Below are 26,364 nucleotides of genomic sequence, written 5' to 3'. Positions count from 1 at the left end.
CAGCATCACCTGACAGCAGGTCGGTTGATTGTGACCGCGGCCAACCTCTTACGGCCAAATCCTTCTTCTCTTTGGTTTCTGCTGGGTCGAGCATTTGGAAACCAATCTTTCTTTTTAGTCTTTTCGGTTTTTTCTTTTCTCATTTTTTTGGTCTTTTTAATTTATAAGAACACGTGAATCGGTCTGGAAATGCATCGTCCTTCACATTCTTTGGAGCTCATCGGGTCGGTCCAAAACGGCAGCGAGACAGGCGTACCTTCCGACGAGCTTAACTCTCTGCTCACGCCTCCATATCCTATGATTCCACCTGTTCTGGAACCATAATCAATTCTTCTCCAACGTTTATGAAGCACCCGACAACTGAATCAGACCGGAATGTTCCCCGGACAGGCGATTATTCAGGAGTATCGGATTGCTCCGGAATGGATGCGAGAGAGGTCTGTCTTCCGGTGACCGTATCTTTCAGCTCAGTACTCCAAATGCCCTGATTCAACCTCGCCTGGGTTCGTGACTCAATTAGCTCCAACGTTTCTGCAGACCCTGTAAGCTGAATCGGCCGGCAAGATCTTCCGGTGACGCGATTTCGGAAATGTATCTGCACCCGGGATTTTTGACCGAGCGACTTGACCGCGGTACGTGTTTTTGGCCGAGAGATCTACCAGCGGGAAGGATTTTGGCCGAGAATCTTCGGCCATCAGTACATCATTTTGCCGAGAAACCCAAAATTGCTCTTTTTCACAATTTTTGATAATTTCAACTCCATTTCTTCATCTGAATCACATCCTCCACTCCAAGTAAACTCCAAAAGCACCTGTTTAACACTCCAAAACATGCAAAACTCTCTTGGACCTAATGCAATCTCCTAAGTCCTAAAACAATGCTTAAAGTCCTAAAATGCATGAAAATGAGACATGATTTAGACTAGAATATGTACATTAAATGATGCAATTTATGAATATATCACTCGGTGTTGAAACTTACCTTGAGAGTTCTGTGCTTAAAGATCAACACCGACTCCCACACCGACCAAAGGTGCCTCGATGTAGTTTCCACTTGGCATAACATCGACCAAAAGCTGCCCGGTGCATTTCCACCGGTTCCAGCTAAAACTCCAGCACCGACCACAACATTGGAGAAGAGCACCTCGGTGTAGTTTGCTCCATTTAACCAGTTCATCCACACCGGCCTCCACACCGGCGCTTTGAACCTCGGTGCTTAACCAGTTCCCTTTAAGAAGAGAAATATATCCCTTTTTTGAGTTTTAATCACGAGAGAATCAGAGATTTCTGTGTTTAAGGCTGCAAATCCATCATCATCCATCTTTTCCTTCTCCATTTCTCATCATTAATCATGCCAATCTTCTCAACTTGCAAAGATTTAAGAGAGATTAGTATGATTAGTGAGTAGTCACCTTAATGAGGTTCTAGATGTGTATGTTAGGGTGCTAAAGTGTTAGATTAGGGATGCTTAGGGCTAGATTCATGATTTCATCTCTCTAAATAGCTGATATCTAGGCTAGATCCATACACATCATATGTGGTCTAGATCTTAGGCATTTCATGCACCAAAAGTGTTTGATGAAATGCCTGAAAGGGCTATGTTAGAGATTTTTGCATTTAATGCCATGATGATGTTTGTTAATTGCTTAGATGATCTTTTAGAACTGTTTCTTAATGCTCATTGATTCATATTTCACAAATGATGATTTGGTTTAAAAATGGATTAGTATAGAGGTTAATCTAGATTAGAGTTCTAAATCATTTGATTCATGTCTCATCATTGTCATTAGCATTTCTAGTTTAGCACCAAAGCACCCTAGCCAACTATCATTTCTAGAATCTCATGCTTCCATCATCTCATATTCACATCACTTGTCATTTGCTTAGTTCTTGTTTGATCATTTGCTTAGTTATTAATCTTGTTTTAAGTACTTATTGTCATTAGTCAATCAAAACCTCATCTGTTTACTTGAATTGAGAAACTGATCATATAGCGTAGTGTCTATCACCATATTCTTGGATTGACAACCTCTTTTGTGCTACTTTGACAAGGGGATTGATAGCCCTAAGACCCAAAAAGTCTTGTCTATATCACGTACCAACGGCTCGTCGACAAAATGTTCGCAGACCAGGTCAGGAAAACAATGGAAGTCTACATCGATGACATGCTGGTCAAATCACTAAACGTAGAAGATCATGTCACCCATCAACGCCAGTGTTTCAAACAGTTGAACGCCCATAACATGAAGCTGAACCCGGAAAAGTACAGATTTGCAGTAACATTAGGCGAGTTCCTCGGTTATCTGGTTACACACTGTGGTATCGAAGCAAACCCAAAGCAAATTAGGACATTGATCGGCATGCCCTCGTCAAAAACAAAGTGAGAAGTGCAGCAAGCTCACCGGAAGAGTAGCCGCCCTGAATAGGTTTATTTCACGATCAACCAACAAATGTCTTCCTTTCTACGATACGCTCCGCAGAAACAAAAAGTTCGATTGGGACGAGCGGTGGAAGATAGCTTTCCAGGAATTGAAGACATACTTGGCGAGCCCGCCAATTTTGGAAAACCCCATGACAGGAGAGTCACTTTTCCTCTATATCGCCGTATCCACCGCGGCTGTCAGCGGAGTATTAATCGGAGATGAGCGCGGCGAACAAAAACCCATATTCTACGTTAGTCAAACATTGACCGACGCTGAGACTTGCTATCCGTAAATCGAGAAGGTCGCCTTAGCTGTCGTGATGTCGGCTCAGAAATTGCGTCTCTACTTCCAGTCACACTCAATCATCGTGCTCGCAACCCTTCCGTTCCGTTCGATTCTACATAGTCCAAGCTAATCAGGACGGCTTGCCAAATGGGTGATCAAACTAAGAGAGTACGATATCGAATACCGGAACAGGTCTTCCGCCAAATCCCAAGTACTCGCAGACTTCCTCGTCGAACTCCCAACAGAAACAGCAACCGAGCCGGATCCATGCAAGGTATGGACACTGCACATCGATGGCTCGTCATCTAAGCATGGCTCGGGCATAGGGATTCATCTCACGTCGCCCACTGGAGAAATCTTAGAGCAGTCTTTCCGTCTGAATTTTCACGCTTCAAACAATGAAGCAGAATACTAAGCGCTGATCGCCGGCCTCCGACTGGCCCAAGGAATCAAAGTCCAAAAAATAAGGGCTTTCTGTGATTCACAGCTTGTGGCAAACCTATTCAACGGTGAATACAAGGCGAAGGATGTAAGAATGGGTGCGTACCTCGGTTTAGTTCAGGATCTCGTGAAAAAGTTTGATGAATTTGAACTCACGCGTATACCCCGAGGCGAAAACACCTCGGCTAACGCTTTGGAGGCACTCGCCTCAACCTCAGACTCAGATCTGCGTAGAACTATCCCAGTTTAGTTCATCGAAAGACCAAGCATAGAAGTGGTGGAAGGAGTCCGGTTAATCAATTCCCCAGAAGACAAACAGGACGACAACAAGGTAGCTGCAATGGAGGAAGATGTCTTGTCTCCCGAACCGTAGTACGGCTGTGATAAATAATGGCTCGGCACAATCAGGGTGTACATCACCGATGGAGAAGTCCCACCGGATAAATGGAAAGCTTGTAAACTGAAGGCTCAGGCTGCACAATATGTCCTCATCGATGGAGAAGTATTCAAATTGAGTTTCTCTGGACCATTGATGACGTGCGTTGAAGGACCCCAAGGGCGGAAAATAATTTACGAGGTTCATAGCGGTGCATGCGGCAACCATTATGGCGACAGATCATTGGCAGTCAAGATGAAACGGCACGGGTACTTCTGGCCCACAATGATAAAAGACTACAAGAAGTTCACTGCAAAATGCGAGAAATGTCAACAGCACGCGCCTACCATTCACTAACCATCCGAGTTGCTGTCCTTAATTTAAGCACCGTACCCCTTTATGTGATGGTCAATGGACATATTAGGACCCCTTCATCGATCCAAACAGAAACTCTTCCTGCTCGTCTTAACCGACTATTTTTCGAAATGGGTCGAAGCTGATTCCTACGCCAGCATCAAAGACGCTCAAGTCAAACAATTCGTGTGGAAAAACAACATATGTCGCGACGGGGTCTCCTACAAAATAGTCACCAACAACGGGTCCCAATTCATCTTTACCTGTTTTGAAGCTTTCTGCAAGAAAAATCCGCCTCAGCAAATCTACGCCTCGGTACCCACAAGGGAACGGACAAGCCGAAGCAGCTAACAAGACAATTCTAGACGAACTAAAGAAACGCCTGGACGCCAAAAAGGGTCGGTGGGCTGATGAACTTGAAGGCGTCCTGTGGTCACATCGAACGACTCCACGCCATGCCACCGGCGAAACACCATTTGCCCTTGGTTATGGAACAGAGTGCGTGATTCCAGCCGAGGTAGATTTCCCCGGAATTCGGCAAAGATTGCTGCCCGGCCAAGAAGGCCTGAACCATCTAATGATGCTGGACGAGCTCGATCTAATTAACGAAAAGCGCGATCAAGCATTGATCCGAATTCAGAATTATCAACAAGCCACGGCAAAATATTACAAAAAGAATATCCGCAATCGAAGATTCAAGAAGGAGAGCTCGTCCTCAGAAAGGTATTCCGAAATACCACGGAAAGGAACGCCGGTAAACTTGGAGCAAACTGGGAAGGGCCGTACAAAGTCACGAAGGTGGTCCGCCTGGGGTCTACGAGCTCGCAACAATGAATGACGAAGCAATTCCATGGTTGTGGAACATCATGCACTTAAAGAAGTATTACCACTAAAGGCATATCCCAACCAACATGAACTACGGGACGGCTTGATCCCTGCAAAGGGTACGTAGGCAGACGGGTTCAGCTGTCCCCCCTCCTAAAAAAGGGGGGGGGAGTAGGTATGTATGCTTTCACACCATACTCATATATTTTTGACCATTAGGACAGCTGTTTTCAGGATTACTCGTTTCCCTTTGCTGTTTTCAATTTTTTGGTTGTACTTACTTACTTATCATTACGGCTAGTTTTTCGAGAACCCATCTATTAATATTTCGGCTAAGCCTTCTATTCATTCGCGCTACCACGATTAACTATTAATCACAAACAAATTACTCTACTTTTCTCGGCATCTAAACGCCTCGTCTTGTTGTTGGCCACAACTAGACAACAGATACGAAGTTCTCTAAACGGACTTTAACCGTCTTTCCTAGTCAAGAAAACATCCTCTGTGGATAAGAAATAAAAGTGCGCTATACAAATTTCCAACCAAAAAGTATCGGTCACCTCAATTCATTATCGTATACGAGACTATAAGACGAAACTACATCGCTTTCTCTAAAGATCGAAATGAATTCTAAAAACCCGACTTACACACCAAAGGTTGGTCTCAGAACACACCTCGTCAAGATGGAGATGCCATCTCCTCGAATGCCTCGGCGCTACCAGACCCCTTTCGTGTCTCACCAGCCTTACTCTGGCAACAAGAAGCGTAATGATTCGGCAACAAGCCCTCCACACAAAAAGTACATGCACGCCTTGCTAGAAAAGCACTTCGGAACTATTCGAAGATATGCTCGGGAACGGCTCGCTCTAACAAAACACCCTTCCAAATAAACTAAGGCAGCTTGTCTCACTAGGAGTCCCCTTCAAACGGAACGAGGAAAGTGGGAAAACAGCTAAGTTAAACAAAAAGGAAAAACAAAAAAAAACAACACGCAAATGGCAGGCCAACATAACGGGAATAAGGTGGATAAAGCCATCCAGGCACAATGTTTACGGAAAGAACAAAAAAGTCAACAATATGGATAAAGCCATCCAGGCACGACAAAGTATAGTTCGGTACGAAAATAAAAATACAACTACTGTTCTCCCCCACGCAACTCAGGAACGCACTCGGCCGCAAGATCAGTAGCCCTCGGAGTATTAATGTTTGAACCTGTTGGGTTCGTAACTCCGACTGAAGCCGCAGTAACCTCTAGTGGTTCGGTCCCCAAACGAGAGTCGACGGAGTCCGGGGATACCGGGGAAACTACCAGCTTCTCCCGCAAGTCCGTTGCGGCACGCTCAGACGTCTCCTTGACTCCCAACAGCTCAGCTTCCCAATTTCTCAGCTTTTCATCTTCGGCGTCGAGACTGGTGTTCGGCTTTCGGAGATCACCAATTAGCACGAGGTTGCTTCGAATTTGATGATAACACCGTATTTTGACCACTTTTATGGATCATTTTGAAATACTTTTTCTATGTTTTTAATTGCTTTTAAGTACTTTTATTACGGTTTTCTAGTATTTGTAGTTCCAAGACTCTTTTCAGGTAACTTAGGGAAAAGCTTAACAAAATGGATAGAAAACCATATTTCAGCTCAGAGTCAAACCGTCAGAAGTTCACCCCTGATTGAAGGCCTTCTCACCGTCTGATCCAGCTCAAATTTGGAGATCTTAAAGATGGAAGTATCAGCTTTCCATCACATTTTACAGCTTGGAAATCCAACGGTTCAATCAAAAGATAAGCGAAGAGCAAGATGTCCCGTAAACCATCCGGCAGCATTTCCACCCGCGGCCAACAAGCAATTTCCCGCGGTCAGAAGCACCGCGACCGCGGCCAGCCATCCATTTCCCGCGGTCACAGCCATCCCGACCGCGGCCAGCCAACTCCGAGCCCGAAGGCCCATTTCTGAAGCCCACAATGATTCCTTCATTTGGAGAAACCCTAAGTGACGTCCAGAGATGTCTTGAGCACTATAAATACATGTTTTAGGAACCCTAATCGATCATCACCAGAAGAGCCAAATCATTACCTCATATTTTTCTTATTGTTTTTACTTTAGCTTTTAGGGAGAGAGAGATTTGTCTCTTGAACCCTTGTTCTTTCTTTTTCAACACGCGTTTTTTTTTCCGCAAAACCCCAAGAAAGGTTGGTAAATCGACTCTAGAACCCCTGTTTCTGCATATTTCCATTTTTCGGTTATTTTATTTCCATTTCAGAAGATATGGATCCTATAAATCGAAATACACACTATGAGGAAGGTTTCTATAACACTCCTCAAGCCACCAGACACGGAGAGAAGCAGTACCTACACGATCTCTACGAAGAAATTTGAACCGAAGACTACAGAACGTTCCAGAATGAGCCCTACATACCTCCAATGGCTAACCCTAGATATCCTATACATCGCCTACCTCACCAGGTTCTCCACCGAGATGAGAACGTCCAGCTCAGCAACAGATTGAGTCAGCTCGAAGGCGTGATCAGACAGTTCATAAAAGCTCAAGCAACCGCTACAGTTGCTCTAAACGAAAGGATTGACGGGATATCGAAACTTATCAATGAAAAAATCGATAACATAGCCTCACAAGTCAATTCAATAGAAGAACGAGCAACCAAGGACGCAGCTATGATCGCTAACAGGTTCAACAGCATGGAGGAAGAGCAAGCAAAGCACACCTATGAGCTTCGCAACACCAAAAACAAAGTCATGGACCTGGATTTCAAACTTGATGATGTGGAAAAAGCCCTAAACGAAGCTAAGAATGAGTCTTATGACTTTACAGTCGAAGTTTCATAGAAGGTTTACAAAGTCATTGACAAAACCGAAGAGCTTGACTCAACCATGGACAAAGTAGTCTATGCTCTTGATAAAGTTCAAGAAAAGGTTGAGGAGATCATGCAAGGACTTGGAGAGCAGATTCTAGCAACCAAAACTAAAGACTCAAGTCCAGAGAGGAAGTACATCAAGCCAGAAGACCCAGGAGACCATCCAGGAAGCAAAGGACGAAGCAACAGCAGCAGAGCAACTCGGAGACAAATCCCCGTGGTCGCGTCGGCTCCAACTGCAGCCAAGAAGCCCTCTCCCGCGGTCGTGTTAGGTCTGCCCGTGGCCCATGGTCGTTTTCCCGCGGTCGCGTCACCTGCAGTCAAGGCCAACCGTAAAAACGTTCTAAAATAGTCTCGTTCAGCTCATACAAGTATCTGTGGGTCATGTACACCTCCTGGGATGACTAAACCACTCCATCAACAACTGGTTTGCTCCATTAGCACCCAAAGATCTGAAGACGAAGGCAAGTCATGGCCCTGCAACATGGCTTTATCTTGTGAAGATGAGTATGAAGAACAATACTCTGAAGATGAAGAGTATGGATTGTTTGTAGAGGATCCAAACGCAGGATATTCCTCAGAAGACGGCTCAGGAGAAATTCAATGGATCACAAACAACATCAGTAGAGAGAAGCTAATGGAGTTCAACAACGTAGTCAGGTCATTCCCTGCTCATTTAAGCTTTGATGAAATCTGGAAACTTGGTCGTTTGCAAGTCTTTTTCAGGTACTGCAAGGAGTCTAAAGAGGATATCCATAGATACTTTATGAGAGCTCGATACATGACAACACCAGAAGCAGCTGTCTATGCGATTCACCTCAAAAAGCCGGAAGACTGCAGCCACTACACCAACAAAATCAGCAAAGAAAAGCTCGACGAATTCAATGATGTGGTTCGAAATTTGCCTGAAGGAATCACATTTGCCAGAGCTTGCAAGGACTTCATGATAGGCCACTACTTCTGTGAGAGCAAGGAATCAATCCCTGAGATAGAAGACTTGTTCAACCATGCCAGAAGAGGTAAACATGTTCGAACACTTCACAAAATCGAAGGTGTAGGTCAGTTTCTTATCTCTTGTTCTATTAGAGGAGAAATGTTTAAAAACGTGCTATGTGATTCTGAAGCTTGTCTTAACCTGATGTCCAAGGCAATTGCTTTGAGACTTGGCATTAAACACCTACGCAGGACTAGAGCAAAGATTAGTCTAGCTGATGATTCAAATGCAACACCTCAAGGAATAGCTTAAGAAATTCCTTTAAGAATAGGAGATTGCATAGTGTTTCCCGCGGTCAGAACACCTGCGACCGCAGGGGCTTATTTTGCGGCCTATTCCTGCTTCTCCTTGGTTCCTGCTGGACCGAGCAATCAGGGACCATCCTTCTTTTTGGTTTTTTCGGGTCTTTTTAATTTTTTTTGGCTTTTTTGTTTTATAAGAAACACCTGGAACTAAGAAAAAGAAAAAGATCAAAAGAAAAAGAAAGAAAAATCCTAAAGAAAACAATACCTAAATGGGTTGCCTCCCATTAAGCGCTTTTGTTTAAAGTCGTTTAGCTCGACTTTTGGTGTTGGACGTTGCTTAGTCTGATGAATAAGACCTTGTCCTGAGACAAGTCTTTTTCGACATCTCCTTGCTTTGCCTAGCAGGTTCTTCGTCACTCCAAAGTTCTTCTTCAAACTCTTCTGCTGCAGAACGTTTTCCTGCTTTGCTGTTCTATGGAACAGCTTCTGTGAAAACATCTTTGTCGATATTAGCAAATGAAATCCTCCGGTTTGGCCAGTCCATTATAGCTCAGGAAGTTGCTAGAAAAGACCATCCGAGAATCACTGAATATGTTGCATCTCTCGTCTCGACATATCAATAGAAAAATAAAGGAAATCCTAAAGAAAAACATACCTAAATGGGTTGCCTCCCATTAAGCGCTTCTGTTTTAATTCATTTAGTTCGACTTGGCAAAGACTGGCTTAGTCTAGTGAAGATCTTGTCCTAAGACAAGTCTTCTTCGATATTCTGTTGTTCTCTCTAGCAGGTTCTTCCTCACTTCAAAGTTCTGCTTCAAAAGGATTTGTCTTTGGGCGTTTTTCTCCTTTGTTGTTAAAAGGGACAGCATTAACGAAGATGTCTTTGTCGACATTGGCAAAAAAAAAAAAAAACTCTCCGTTTTTCTCCTTTTCATTCTCAACTAGTTGTAAAAGCGTTTTCTTTTGTATGAAAAAATTGAAACTTAAATATAAATCCTAGAATTTAACTCCTAACTACACTGTGATTAGGTCAGCTAGAGTTTTTTTCTTTTTCTTTTTTCTTAAATATAATTCTAGGGTTAAGACTTCGGCTCCGTTTTCTGTTGTAGTATGAGGTTTACGAAATCCACTATGATTTTGAGTCACTTTGAACAACACATGGACGAAACATAACAATACATGTTGAGTTGGATTGACCATTCACGTTGAGACCATGAACTTTCAGCATCTGGAAGAAGATTTAGATTTTCCTCTATATTTTTTTTTCCTCTACTCAACTATTACATTACATGTGGTTAGTCGGAGAAATGGTCCGAAAACCATCTTCGATCGGCTCGGTATGATTGATTTGGGGAAAAATTAATCCTCTTGCTCGAGCTCCTTTTACAAGACTATCCGCTCCGACATTTAGATTTCTGGGGATATGAGATAATGTGAATTCTGAGTAGCTCACTTGAAGAATATGGAAGGATTCCAGCTCTGCCATAAAGGACGACCAATCTGCTGGAGATTCAGACATGCTCACAAGGTCTGAATAATCCGGTCGGGAAATGAACCAAAATCATCCGTCTTTCTCTCAAGCATGACATAGCCCATAGGAGGCAATCCATCTCGGCGTGAAGAGCCGAGAGGCTTCTCCGACATCCCTGTAGTCTAAAAATATCATTTCCCCTGCCATCCTCCAAACTCTACCTGATGCCGTTAACCAGTCTGTGATTGATCCAAGAAGCATCAATCCGGAATATCAGGATCCGCAGATCCTCGGGTGGGGATATCAGAGGCGGAAGGGGGACCATCATCCCAATATCTGCTTCATCGTTGTCTTCGGGTTGGTTGGCGATTCTTCAACTTTCAGCTTCCACCTTTGCATGGAGCAAGGTATCTTCCGGGGAAATTTTTTTTCCTTTTAATATTTTGTCGTTCCTTGCTTTCCAAATAAATCATAGGATCCAAGGATATACATTCTTTTGAGGATCTGTCATGCCTAACTCTTTTGTTTTTCAAAAGAGAAAGCTCATATTTTGATAAATAGAGGTATTCGGGAAGAGATCCGGAAAAGACGGGAAGTCTGATAACGCTGATAGTAGGTTTTTAGCCTACTAAGGTCAATTAACCTCTTGTGTTGTAGCACTTGAGGGTCAATCCAAATGGAGATTATCTAGGCACCAAGACTATATGGAACTATCTTAATCCAAGTCTAATGAAACAAGTTGGTGATTAAGTGATCTAAAAACCTAAAATAAAACAAACAAGAAACAAGCAGTAATTAAGAATTAAACAAGCAAACAAGACAAACAAAACAAAGACTCAAACTCAAAATAAGAGAAAGCTAAACCTCTAGATGTGATCATTGATCAGGGTGCTTTAAATGTGAATTCATGATGCTAAGCAAACAATACAACACTTGCAATTCTTTAGTCTAGACTTCCAAATCAGATTAATTCATTCTCATGACACAAATCCTTTTGTTAATTACCAAATCAAGACTAATTCCCATTAGATGAATAAGCAACCAACCTGCATAGGTTCCAAGTCTAAAAGGACCAGACAGCCTCTTTGTGCATCGAAATAAGAGCTAAGAAAGACTGAATCTTACACAGAAAGACATAGCAAGCAATCACATGATCTCTAATCCAATCAACTTAGAGTTTAAAGCTAGACTAATCCTCTCATGAAGGTATTAATCTCTATACTAATCCACTTTCAAAACAAATTCCCATTTGTGAAATATGAACTAGTAAGCATTATCAACTCTAATATGTCATTTATACAATTAACAAACATCATCATGGCATTAATGCATAAACCCTTAGTTAGCTTTCATTCAGGCATTTCATCAAACACTTTTGGTGCATGAAAAACCCAAATTCTAGACCTAAGTGATGTGCAAAGATCTAGCATTAGGATCAGCTAACTAAGGAAAGGAGAAGAGAATCTAAGCTTAAACAATCATTAATCTACATCTAAGCACCCTAATCTACACACCTAGAAGCTTAAAAGAAGACTACTCATTAATCATGCTTAACACACCTAATCTTTTGCAAGAGATGGTGTTAAACATAATTAGAAGCAAAGACGAAATGAAGAAATGATAAGAAACAGCTTTAAGATGATTAAATCCCTCAGAAATCTCTTAATCAAACTCGTTTTTACACTGAAAAGGAAAGAAAACTAAGAGAGAATGGAAGGTAAAGGATAAGATCTTAGGGTTTTCTCCAAAAAAGGTATTTATACTAAGTGTTATGGACCGGGTCAGCCCAGGACAAACTGCGTACTGACCCGGCTCAGATGGGTCTGGTGGCTGGTGTGCGAGATGGTCACGTCCATGGCTGACCCGCACACCCATCTCGCACCAAAAGGCGCTCAAGACTCCTAGATGGTCAACTCCTTTCTCAGCCGCACATCCATCTAGCACTTCATCTTGCATGTTCTTGTGTGGCTTCAGATCCTTCCCCACTCCCAAGCCCAGGTCGCACACTCCAGAATATATATGTGCGAGATGGTCACGTCCTTTCTCAGGTCGCACACCCAAGGCGGTCTAAATTGCGAACACATGTGCTAGATGGTTCCATTTCATGTCCAACTCGCACTCCTATCTCACACAACATTTTGGACTTAGCCAAATTTGATTCTGGAAGTCTCTACCTTACTCAGAGTCTCCTTACACTCATCTATAGAGTCGCAGCTTGCTCCCAGATTATGAGCGTTCATGGGTGCGAGTAAACCAAGTCGCACACCCAAGTCGCATCATTTCTCATTTTATCGGACCACTCCGCGTTTGATGCATCATAACTCCTGTAATACTGGTCCAAATGGCTTGATTCAAACTCCAGTGGCAAGGCAGCTTAATTATCTAGAATATTTATGAAGATTTCAAGTGCTTAAGAGGAATGGAAGGATTCCTGGAGGGTTAATCTTTGACGTGCATTGCACGGGTCCAAATCGGCTTCTAGACATGTCTTCCTTCCGGTTGCAATATCTTCTATATCACAACTCCAAATCTCATTATTATAAGCTTTCTAGAAACTAGACTCAATTTTATCAAACTTCTATGAAGACTCAATAAACCAAATCGGAGGGGAAGGCTTCCCAGTAACGACGTCTTTGAGGCGTATCGGGTTTCTCCGGAATGATTGCGAGACATGTTCGTCTTCTGGTGGCCATATCGTTTGGCTCAGTGCTCCAAATGTCTGGATTCTAACTGTTCTGGAATCTAGACTCAATTATCTTGATCTTTTCTGAAGACTCCGGAAACTGAATCGGCTGGAAAGACCTTCCAGTACGTGATATCGTAGATGTATCTGCACCCGAGATTTTTGGCCGAGAATCTCCGACCAGCAGTACAGCCTTTTTGCCGAGAAGCTCCATAATGCCCTTTTTCACCATTTTTGATCATTTCAACTCCATCTCTTCATCTGTTTCGCATTCTCCACTCCAAATAAGCCCCATAAACACCTGTTTAATACTCCAAACCATGCAAAACTCTCTTGGACCTAATGCAATCTTCTAAGTCCTCCAACGCTGGTTTATAAGGGTTCATCAGTGGGGCAAAAACATATTAGACTTGGACGATGATCAATGACGTCTGGTCTAAATTTGTAAACTTTCACTTGTGTGTAGGTGAGTTTGGAACAATGCGAGCACAATTTTCCTTGAGGAGAGGTGGGAAGAATGGGTTCAGTGGAAACATATGAGGCCAACAATTTGCATCTAACGTTGAGAACGCCTTGCAACATGCGGCTTCAACATTTTCAAACTTGCCAGAGAAAATTGATTTGGAGATTTCCAGCACACATCCTTCGACATTAAAAAGAGATGACTAACATTTACCAAATCAATATGAAAACCGGGCAGTAAAAGTCCAGGATTAGATGATGACGGTTGCACTTGAGCTACTCCTTGAGTGATGAAAATGACAGCACAAAGGGATATAACTAAGAGCACCTCCAACGCTGGTTTATAAGGGTTCATCAGTGGGGTCCAAGGGCTTTTTGGGTTAATTTTAAATCAAAAAACCTAATTTTTCAATGATACCATCTCTTGGAGATCAACCCAACGAACCCGTCTCTTTAGGAGTTCATCGGCTGTGTCACAACCGTATTGGCCTCTTGGTAAGTGGTTTCCATGGAAAAACCTTTTGGGCTTCAGTCAAAATTTTCTCGACTATGGAGTTCAGCATTCTCCGACCAATCGCCATCGCCGGAAAACCTACGTTAAGGCTTCTCTAACCAAATACTCTCCCTCTTTTCGTCACTCACTTCCGCTTTCACTTCCCCATCTCTCTTCTTCGACCTGTCGTCTCATTTCTCCCTCTCAGTTCCCTCTTCAGCGTTTCTGGTCTTCGGCAGTGAGTGGAAGATGCAAGGTACCTTCTTCAGCGTTTCTGGTCTTGAAATTGCTCAATTTACAGTAAATTTCGATTACTTGAGTCTTGAAATTGTTCGATTCCCCAACAATTTGAGATTTTGGGTCTTGAAATTGTTCAATTTACACATGTTTTGATTACTTGCGTTTTGATTTCTTCTCTTGTTTCCATATTGTAAGATGGTTGATGAGGTTGATTTCTTATTGTTTGATAGAATTTTATACATTGAGGAAAGATGTTGAAGTAGCATCAGCTCGTGTCGAAGAGATTAGAGCTTCTTCTGGTTGTTTACTGCATTGGTTGTCATATATGCTCTGTAATCAGGGATTTCTGGATATACTGCTGCATTGTTTACTGCATTGGTTGTCATATATGCTCTCACTTCAGGGCTTGCCGGATATACTGCTGCAGTGCTGCTTCTTTCTACTGCCAGCTAGAAGGAACTAATTAGGTAAGTATGGATGCCACTTAGAGTTTTTTGTTTGTTTTAGGACTCGTTTTCTGATAAGGTCTCGTTAGTCAGCCGAAAGTCTTCCCCCATTTGAGTATTTACTAAAATCGTTTGGTATGGTTTATGCGTTACTTTGCGTTATGCATGATGGAAGTATTCATGATGTTAGAGGTTATTGTAACTTCCTTTACGACCTCTCTTTTGTTCTGGAAAATGCATATATCATTCTTATGAACATATGTGTATTGTTGGGGTCTTACCTAACAGGCCATGCGGTCTTACCTTACAGGCCATGCGATCTGAATCTATTATCAGTATATTCTATTTTCTCCATCACATGTTTCTTGTTCTATTCATATTAATTCAAGAGATTTTGATACCATATTGTGCGAACAATTTTAGAATTCAACAGATTGATTTAGAAAGACGATATTGATTGTCTTGGCAGATTAGGAATCTTATGGCCGGAGAACACTTCCGCAGATGGCTATGGCTGGTTTTTTGCCGCTCAGTGCCATTTATATGGCTGGTAAATTCTTAAGATCCCTGATGAAGTTCAGGGTTGAAGGGATAAAATAATATGGGGTTCTTAGGAATCCAAAAATCATAAAAACTAGATTCTAACCCGTTCATAGGCGGGCATGATTTTTTTGGCTAAAATGAAAAACAAATCATAGGTTATATCCAATTAATGTTCAGTTCAGTGTATATATAGGGTTGAATGTTATGGATGGAATGATATGTGGAGTTTAAACATCAATACGTGTGATGTTTATGATATGGAGATGTAGACTTTAAGTATAGGTTAGCAATCAAATGGGTCAATTAAAATACAAATTTGCTAAGTGTATATATAGTATAAAAAGTAAAATTGTTGATAGTTTTATAGATTTTAAACAATCAAAGCCCATCAATTTTTATTACAATCATTTGGTATATTATCTTGAAAGCCCATCATTTTAGAATTTATATATAGCAAACTAAACCCTAAACCATGAACCAAAAACGCAACAAATATAAATGCAAACGTATTTAGCCCATGGGTAAAAAACGAAACAGAAACAGAACACAGTTAAAATTATGTCAAATGAAGAAATATTATTCCATATTATAAAGCACTTAATTATCACAAACTGAACCTAAATCCATCTCCGAGTTAAACCTACAAAACATTTATATAAGGAGATTTGTTAATAAAAATAGATATAAAGTGATTTATACTATAACATGAAAAAGAAAAAGATGATGAAGATTTATTAATTCGGATAAAACATAAATGTATACTTCAATAGACAATATATATATATATATATATGTATGTATAGATATATATCATAACATAATAATGTAAATAACCTCTTACCTATTTCTGAAGTCGACAACCTCGTGTATTGGAGAATCAATCAAAACCGAGAATAACATGTAAGAGATTTAACATACATTCTCCCATTGTTTTGATCTGTATAATTTAACATATTTGTATAAGTTACGTGTGAATGTTTAACCTAATTAATATAAACAGACACATTGTTTTAAGTGTTCACTTATAATAATATTTACCTTCCTTTAATAACCCAAAATCGGAGAACACATACTGAGCGAGAAGATCCTTTATGCCTCCACTGATCATAAAACTCTTGAGCAGTCTCACCAAAAGCAAAACATGTAATAATACATGCTCTATATCATTAACATTATGAATAAGTTAGTAACATATACCATATAATAAATAATTAATTATATATATAATTAAAAATAAATAAATTTTACTCTTCGTCCACGATGTCAAAACTTAATGTATCCTCTCTAGCGTGAGCCAAGATATTTCCGACGGCAGAAATAGTTCCAACTAATTCTATATTAAGACAAATAAAAATAAAAATTTGGAAATTGAAGACAATAAGAGAATGTTCATAATATATGTTATTACCCGTCAAAACATTCGGGTCAGTCTTCTTCCGCAGAATATCAAAAGTTCTGGCTGCATCCAAAAAGTAGTGATCTGTCTTTGGCTGGATATCAAATATAATGGACCCATTATTGAGTCTAATATAGTACTTATGGCGAGTTAGCCTCAGATCTCCTACATCTAGACACACTTTGAATCCCATAAACAATTTCCACTCCCCTTCTCGTACTCTATCTTCTACAAATACACGTCTTGCGGCCAAATAAGAGCAGAAATTTTCACACCCTGACAATACAGACAATTGTATACGATCAAATAAGCAAATCGAATTTTTAACTAAACCCTAAACAATTAAAACTTTTTCATCACCGATTTGATAGGAATTAACATGTAAGAAGAATCTATATGATTAAAATTTAATAAAAAATATGATAAATTCATATTCTGCAATTGTACCTTATGATCCATGAGTATCATATGAATACTCTCTCCGCCATCTGAAGGTCGCCTCAAAATACTCAAAATCTTCGCATCAATAGCCCAACATTGACCAACGTCACGTAAATCTTCCAACTCATCTCTGTGGATTCTTGGGTAATCCATAATTTTAGACAATTATCGATTAAAAAGAGTGGATGATTTTTTACTTCTGATAGAGATATTTTTATAAAGCAAAATAGACGATGTGCTTTAGCTGCCAAGGCGTTGTAGGGAAAGGTGTGGAAGATATAAAGGCAAACCTAATTTATATTTTTGAAACTCGTTTTTTTATAAAAAAAAAATAGTGAATTAAATTGTGTAACTAAATGGGACTTATTTATTTCAGGATGATTTAAATTTAATAACATTAAAAACTAACTAAGTAAAATGATAAAATTAAATATCAAATAAAATAAGTCTATAGAAATACATAAAGACAATTGTTACACGATAAACCTGATGGGCTTGCGGGCCTAGGGTTGGCTTTTAACAAGCCTGTTGGTCCTCCAAAAGTTTTAAATTTATAAAACCCTAGTGTCTGCAAGTGCACAGATGTACGTTGTAAGACTTAGGGTGTCGATCCACAGAGAGGATGTCTAATCTGCGATAAATAACAAACTGGAAAGTAAGTAAAGTCATAAACCAATGAAAGTTTTGGGGTTTTTAGTTAAGATCCTAAACTAAACATAATCTAATATTCACAAGAAATTAAATGCAACGCAGGATGAATTGTAAAAAGAATATCTCAAACATATCAACTCAAACTAAAGACTCTTAAACTCAGAGGTTGCGACTTAGACTTCTCTGGTTTACTCTAATCGATGTATGATGGCATTTCCAATTAGCTTCCGGGCGATTTATCTTCATCTGTTTCTGGGAATCTGCATGGAACTAGAATATGCATATGTATGATTAACCAACTCTCGTTACCTTAATCAACTAATCACTTAGATCTAGCAATTAACTATCGCTCTCATGCTAAACTTAAGATCATGCATTAGACATTGAATTCGTCTGCTCACATCTTCTCTATAGGTAGCTTTCGACTCCTATAGCGACTATGTTCTTCTGAAGCTAGGTATGGATGATCTGATACAGCACTCTCGTGGCTCTGATCGATCCTAGGCTCAGCGAATAGGTCAGGAATACTCTCATGCTTTATGAACAACTTAGAAGAGATGATATCCAGAATATAGTCTAGAACAATAGAAATCCTAATCGATATATAAGCTTGTCGATATCTTCAAACAACTTGACTCTCTGTGACTAATCTACATGATGCAAGGAATGATAAAAGACATAGAACAATGCAAAAGAATGAAACAGAAAATTTAGTAGAATAAAAAGGAGAAATAACAATGGATCTGGGGAAGAATCCCCATCTCCATCGCCTAACCCTAGAAAAACAGAGTTTGGTGGCTCAAAATCTCATTACAAGAGCACACACCTGTTTAGGACTGCTAAACAATGTATTTATAGGTTCTAAGGTCTTCCAGGTCTCATTTAGGGCTTCTCTGAGGAGAAATGGCGAAGTGGGCTTTGATTTTGGGCCTTGTGGCTCGTCCTAAGGTCCACCGGGGGTGAGAGTCTTCCAGGGCAGGTAAAACATGTGTTTCCCGCGGGTGAGAGTCTTCCGAGACTGGTGAACTGGGTCAACTTGTTCTCCATGTACCTTTTGATTGCACCGTTGGATCTTTGTGATGTAAAGTGCATTAGAAAGCTGGTTGTCTCCTCTTGATTTTCTCCAAATTTGAGCTGGATCAAACGGTGAGAAAGTCTTCATTTGAGGCTGAACTTCTGACGGTCTGACTCTGAGCTGAAAAGGTGGATTTCTTCCATCTTGCCATCATTTTCCTTAAGTTTCCTGAAAATAACCTTGAAACTACAAATACATGGAATCATAATAAAAGTTCCTAAAACTAAGTAAAACCTTTGAAAAATCATTAAAAATCAATGGTGAAAAGTGATCAAAATCGGGTGTTATCAAAACCCTAAATAAAATGTTCGTTATTTAAATTCATTACATAAATAGTAATATGATGACATATCTCCTTAGACAATAGATGCTTAAATATAGTCGCCTTTACTCGAGCATCATCTTAGTTCCTTGATTTGATATTGGATTCTTTGCCGGCCAAAACGAACCTGTTTAATAAGTTTTTAAAATTATATCAGCAAAAACAAAAAAAAAAAACTGTACTTTAGTCTTACAACTTCACTCAAATTCTTACATGTAAGCAAACTTTTGAACTTCAGTAATCTCTGGGTCAAAAAGAAACAAAAAGAACTCCTCCGTTTCTAACAATATGTTCACCTACAAAGTAAAATATAAAATCAATTATTGACACAGTAACATAATTTTGTATAATTACGGAAAGAAATACAAACTTAATTTACATATGGTTACTAACCTTTATAGACCCCAAGTCTCCACTCAGTTAATTAAACAAAAACACGATCAGACTTTCTCGATTTTCACGTATTATCGAAACAATTCGCAAATTTATCAAATGCAAAACACTTGATAACGACATCCCTAAGTATACAGGTAACAAAAAAAAAAACTATGAATACTTAAAAAATAAAACAATCTTAAAAATAAATAAATAAATATTTACTCGAGATCTCTTATATGAAATTCTAAACATTTTGTTGGATGGATTCTTGAAGTGGACTCAATTTCATTGTCCATTGAAATTTCACCAACATAATCGATCACACCAACCAAATCTATTAAAAAAAAAATACGATTATGAGACATAACGAATAAATGGACTAAATATTAGAGAAAACAGTCATTGTAAATCTTAAACAGAGAAGTAAATATTACCAATAGGAAACGCAGGATCGACTATCCTCTTCACAATATCTTCTAATTTGATTAAGTTCAAGAAAGCTGATGTAGATATCGCTTCTGGTAGTTTGTAAAGCATAGTATCTGCCGTAAGAATAATATTGTAATTATGAGTAGTTGGGCGCTCGTTCCAATTGTTCCAGTCAGTAGAATTCACAATAATATTACGAAACTCAAACCAATCTCCTTCGTGACATTCTTTTTAAAAATATTCATGGTTCCAGTTATAAGCAGCAGCATGAATTTTGCATCCCTAAAAATGATATATTTAAAAAAATAATTTTTAACTGTTATGGCTAAAAATTAATAAATACTAAAGAACCCATATAACAGAAATCTAATATTATTTACCTCTTCATCACAAAAGATGAATTCCACACAATCCCGACCACTGCTGTCTTTCTCAATCCACTTCTTGTAAATCACAACACGTATTACAGAGTTATCTTGCCATGGTATGAGTTGACTAACCAAGTCATAGTAAGACATTGTTAGAGAACTTAAATCGTTATGATTTTATTTTTTTCTAACAAAATATCTTAGAATGCAAGATTGATTATCAGTTATGAAGACGGGTTATATATAGAAGACAAAAAAAATAGAATCGTCGTCAAAAGTAAAAGGTGCACTACTTCATAATAAATTTCGAACCGGTTCGATTTTCTTACTAAATAATTACCGTAATTATTAAACCTATCGGTGCAGTTAAAAACGTTTCTATACAATGACTGCACTACTATATTTTTATGTCTTAATTCATGTCAATATATATTCTACATTTTATATAAGCAAATTGTCAGAATAATACAATATTTTTTAAAATATATTATCTACCAAAAATATGAACAACTGAATATACTATATATTGTCTTAAACGATAAGTAATGCGATTACTTAAAAATTAGTTTGCTACATTTTTGATTTGATATATCATGTAATATGGATAATATAAGTGCGATAAGTACATAACATTTGGTAAATCATGATAGTTAGTTTCTAAAATAACATATATAGAATATTACGTAATGTGCATGCAACCAAAAAATTTATTGATGTGATAATTCACTTACATGAAATGAAATCTGCTTGCTGTAGGATATAGGTCTGACACATAAAAATGGTAGGTTCGAGTGCATGCACTAAAGTAAATAGACAGTATGTTTCTTTTTGATGCAATCGAGGTTGCTATATATCTGTATTTTGCGCATGGATTGAGTATTAATTTGTAAGGTTTTCAAAGTAATATCTTGTTAGCTGAATGTTTTATCTCTTTCAACTATTTTTCAATCAAGAATATCGATTCTAAACTCAAATATATGAATATAGTTTTTCAAAAGTCAAGTCTAATATGCAAGTTGTCTGATACAGTAAATTATATATAAGACAATTGATTCAACACAGTCTTTATGGTACACTTATAGTATTGTCGCTAGTTGTAAAACTTAAAACATTAAATAAAATAGTTTATAATAACTATAGTATATCATAACTAAACCTTTGTATAAGACAACAGTACCATAAGTGTACCTTACAGAATCCACTGTCTGAACTATTTATAATCCAATCTGTTCGAGACTGATTTATCTCATACACGTCATCGTAAACTACCAGTTCGAGATGTATATAGAGGTAAACATTGTTCAATATATATTCGATCGAAATAAATACAAACATAAAAAGTTGCAAATACAAACGGTCATTATACAAAAATATAAACTTCTATCTAGTTTCTATCTAGTTTCTATCATAAATGGGTCATACCAAACATAACACTTCTACATTAAAACCCAAAACAATTAACCAAATGACACAGTATTTCAAAAAACAAATAATTCTTCAATTGGTTCGACATATATTGTTCAGTTGAAAAGATATAACAACGTCAAACGATAAATAACACCGAGCCGAATCATATATTAACCATAGGAATACAGTGACGCATTCACACCTACATAAAATATAAAAACAAAAAGTTTTAAATAATGAATGCATTATATTATTAACAGAACAAAGACGAATATGAAAAACATACCTTTTTAATCATCACGATCATTTCCTAAATTCCGGAATACTTCTTTGAAGACAACATTCGTTTTTTGTCTTTGTGGATTACCATCTCTATCTACTATCAGTATTTTCAAGCCTTTCTTCGATGTTACCCGAGATATTGCAACATATAGCTGCCCATGAGAAAACACAAGACGAGGTAAATACAAACCTACTTCTGATAACGACTGTCCCTGACTTTTGTTGATGGTTATAGCGAATGCAGCTGCCAACGGTAACTGTCTACGTCTCAATTTAAAAGGCAATATTGCATCAAATGGAGTGATCAGCAATAGTGGAATAGTAACGTTGTCTCCAGTTTTATCTCCGGTAATAATTTTTGCTTCTATCATGAAATCCGCCATTTTTGTAATCTGAAGTCTAGTTCCACTCATCAATCCCGCTTTAAGATCAATATTCCTGAGCAGCATCACAGGACACCCTATTTTCAATGTAATACAATGATTGGGAAGTCCAGCAACTTTTATACTGTTTAAAAACTCAGGAGTAAAATCGAGATTTTGCAATGCTCCGGAGTCAGCAGGATCTATAGTATCAGAACTCAGATATACTTTTGACTCTCCAGTGTTAATTAGTTCAAGATATTGATATAAGTAAGAATAAAATTCCAAACACAAACCAAAAAACACAATCATATAAGATGAACATATTGTACTTACCAGTCATCTTCGACAACATATGTTCATTTATATTGTTCACATCTTCATTGGTTGGACAACGTATTGCTCTTTCTTGCCAAAATTTGGCCTCTTTTTCCTCATGAAACGATGTTTTTTCCCCGTAAATTTGTGTACATATTGCTTCGATTGGATCATTTACGTCCGTTATAAGGAACTCCTCAGAAATATCAATCATTGCTTCACCGTCATTTGGCTCAGCGATTTTACCTTCGCCAACATCGAAAATCCATTCAGAAAATTCCTTTAATTTATTTGCTTGCTCAACACTCAAGTCACGTGACAGTAACCTCATGTTTTTCGTTAGCTTCATAACTTTGCAATAATCCTAGATATAGGATGCATTCAATGCAGCATTAGCAACATCTCCCCTTGAAGCACCATGCATGACAGGTAGAATCTACCTGAAATCTTCACCAAATACAACAACTTTCCCTCCGAAAACACCTCCTTCTTCATTCTGCATGATCTCAGATAAACTTTTATCTAACATTTCAAAGCAGTATTTACTCATCATAGGTGCTTCATCCCAAATAATAAGAGATGCATCTTTTATCAAATTCGCAACTTCTGAACCACGTTTCATCGAACATGTAGTATAATTATCTGGGTTAATAGGTATACCAAACCGCGAATGAGGTGTCCGACCTCCTTGTAACAACAAAGATGCGATTCCACTTGATGCAACGTTTAGCACAATATCACCCTTATATCTTATTGCAGCAGACAAAAGAGACCAAAATAAAGTTTTGCCACTACCTCCAAATCCATATACAAAAAAAAAGCCTCCTTTTTTGTTCTCAACTGCTTTAATAATCTCATCATAAATCTTCCTTCGCTCAGTGGTAAGCTTCACAATGTCTCTATCATGCATTTCTTTTAATGCCTGTCTATCATAATTTTTTTCATCAATTATTAAGACATTATCGTTGTTAAGCCCATCTTTTGGAGGCTTAGGCATTGATGTATAGAATTGCAATGAACTATTGTGAAATTTCAAGATCTTCTCAATCTCCAAAAGCAAAAACTTTTTTTTATCAGCATCATCCAATATAAGACCTGCAAAACGTGTAAAATATATATATATATATATATATATATATATAATGAGTTTACTAATCAGTAACAAATTAAACAATGCATTAGGGTTTAAAACAATACCGTTAAAGATGCAATAAACTAAATAAGAAAACGGTAGGGAATTTATCAAACCTGGCCGATTACAATGCTTTCGCCGCATGTATTCAATATCTTCTGACAAAACTTCCCAGGTTTGTTCTCAAACATATTCAAGTCGAGACAAACTACCAGATACAAGCATTATAACAAATAGTCGTCTTAAAAATGACCTGGTACCAGTAAAACTCATTTTAATAATATCAGTAATATACTCATGGTCATCTCCTAACAACCCTCTAGCATAACATGCTTCCTAGAAAGAATGGTATACCACATCATTGTAGGATTTGATGTCATCAGATGATTCTAGACCCCTGGCAACATTAAGAAGAATCCTCAAAAAATAAGCTTCTTCTAGTTTACGTGGAACATAAGTAATTCTTCCAATAGCAAAACCTCTTTTCCTTGGTTTAAACATCCAAAGTGATTTATCCCACGTATAGTAAACAGGGATTTCTCCATATGTGAGTGTTTTACATTTACCGCTTTTTTGTTCAGCTCAAACTAAGCCGTCATCTTTGTCTTCTTTACAACTTCTCTATGGATAACCGTTTCTACCTCATCGCCCTTGAAATATACCAAACTGCTTGCCTGGTAAGTGAAATGAAAGGTGTTCCACGGGGGTTATACGATTGTGGATTGGATTTTTTAAGATTCGCCATGCAGATTCACACGCAGATACATATCTGTATAATAAAATAGTATATTAGAAGTAAACAACTAAAATATAAATTAAATATGTAGTTTTTATTCTGACAGTCGTTTAAATATGAGTGTTGACAACAAACCTGCAGTCGAAGAAGTCTTTAATCTCATTTTTCTTCTTTACTTGACATTCATGTGTGGAATCACAATGACTGTTCTCTCCTCCATCAGCTTTGACATTCTGTGCTTACGAAGGCTCAATCACAAACGTAACACGATCAAACCCTTTATTTATATACTTAAATAAGTATTTAATGGAAGAAGCTTGGTTGCACCACTCAACATTGATATGAGCTCGATAACGAAGAGACAACTTCTTGTTATAGGGTATCACAAATCTGTTATCACATTTGTATCCATTTTTGTCAATGTAATCCTTGAGCTGTGACCTCCTCTTATACAAAGGAAAACCTTCTCTATTAATAGCTATCGTCTCAGCATGCTGTTTAGGATACATTTTTGTACAAATCTCTTGAGACATGCATGGTGATCTTGGATTAAGATCACTGCATGGACCATGAATCATCATTTCTGAAACAATTCCATAAAGGTCTGACTCTTCATATCTGTCGGGTATCTCAGCTGATATAATAATGTCGATTTTTTCAGGAGGATTTTGAAGTTGGATCTAAAAACAATAGAATATGTGCCTGCGGTAGACCCTTCTTCTGAAACTCTATGGTATACTTGGCTGAAATTACAAAAATATATATCAATTTAAAAAATGTCAATATTGATATTACAAATGTCAATATTAAAGAATGCCGAAGTTATTAACCAGAAACAACTTTTCCTATACCGCGTCTATTATCAGCAAAATCCATCATCATAGAATCTAGCTTCATTTTGAACACCCGACAAATTATATCTGGTCTATATCAAAACTGAGTTTTCGCTCATTCACATACCTTGTGATTTCTGGCCACTTTGGATTACATGTAAAGGTGATGAAAAGATCAGGGTACCCAAAATGTTTACATACAGACATTGCATCCAAGTAGGATTGAGTCATATATCGAGGTCCACCAGTGAATGAAGGAAGCAAATACGTTTTTCTACCTTGATTACGCAAATTCTTTTTACCTTTATTTAATGCATCTTCTATTGAATCAAGATTTTCAGATCTGAGTGATGTCTGGTTTTTTTCAAGACACGATTGGCCTCTATCATAATAAAAACATCAACCAGAAATTGCTGGAATAACCTCTTAGCCCGCAGCAAAGTGTGACATTCATTCTTTCGCTCCTGTATACGAAAATCAAAAAAAAAACTGTCTCATGCTAATATATTCTCGTTTCTGTTTCTTCTTCCCAGTCTTTGCAACGCATTTTTCAATGCGAATGTGGAAACCGTCTTCATCAAACGGAAAGTTCAGAGGATACTGTAGAGCAATGTATGAAGGATGAATTTCACTAATCTTTATCAGCTTGCCGCTTCGTTTCTGCAATATTATATCACGCTTACACATATCCTCATTCAGATCACCAGGGATCAACGCAGCCACTTCAGACGCAGTATGCATATTATATATCCTTGAGTCTTTCTGACGATCATTTATAAGTCTCATATAAAGCTCCTCGTTGGGATCCATTTTCAATCTGTCTCTAGCCGCTCAAAAATTCTTCACGTAAGGGTTCACCTTATTTAATATCTTAATCAGCCTATCAATTAATTCATTCCTCAATTGTTTACGTTTAGACACCTTCATAGGATTCTTACTTTTGCTGCAAGCAAAAAATATATTATTATTATAATAAAGTAAAAATAAATATGAATTCAATCATTACTTACCTCATAATGGTCGAACGATTTTGTACTTCTTCATCGGTGTCGACAATAAATAACTGATAAAACTTCGCAACATCACC

General features: G+C 38.3%; 2 pseudogenes; both read right to left on the bottom strand.

Moving 5' to 3' along the window:
* Window positions 1–13,780, bottom strand: part of LOC18014479 — a 73,930-nt pseudogene extending 60,150 nt beyond the window's left edge.
* Window positions 13,781–21,904: 8,124 nt separating this feature from the next.
* On the bottom strand, window positions 21,905–26,063 carry LOC112085388 (annotated as a pseudogene).
* Between the last annotated feature and the right edge of the window lie 301 nt (window positions 26,064–26,364).

Source organism: Eutrema salsugineum, unplaced genomic scaffold (genome assembly GCF_000478725.1).
Source record: "Eutrema salsugineum unplaced genomic scaffold, Eutsalg1_0 scaffold_3, whole genome shotgun sequence".
NCBI lineage: Eukaryota > Viridiplantae > Streptophyta > Magnoliopsida > Brassicales > Brassicaceae > Eutrema > Eutrema salsugineum.
Note: the sequence above shows the minus strand (reverse complement) of the source record. Positions and strands in the feature narration are given on the sequence as shown.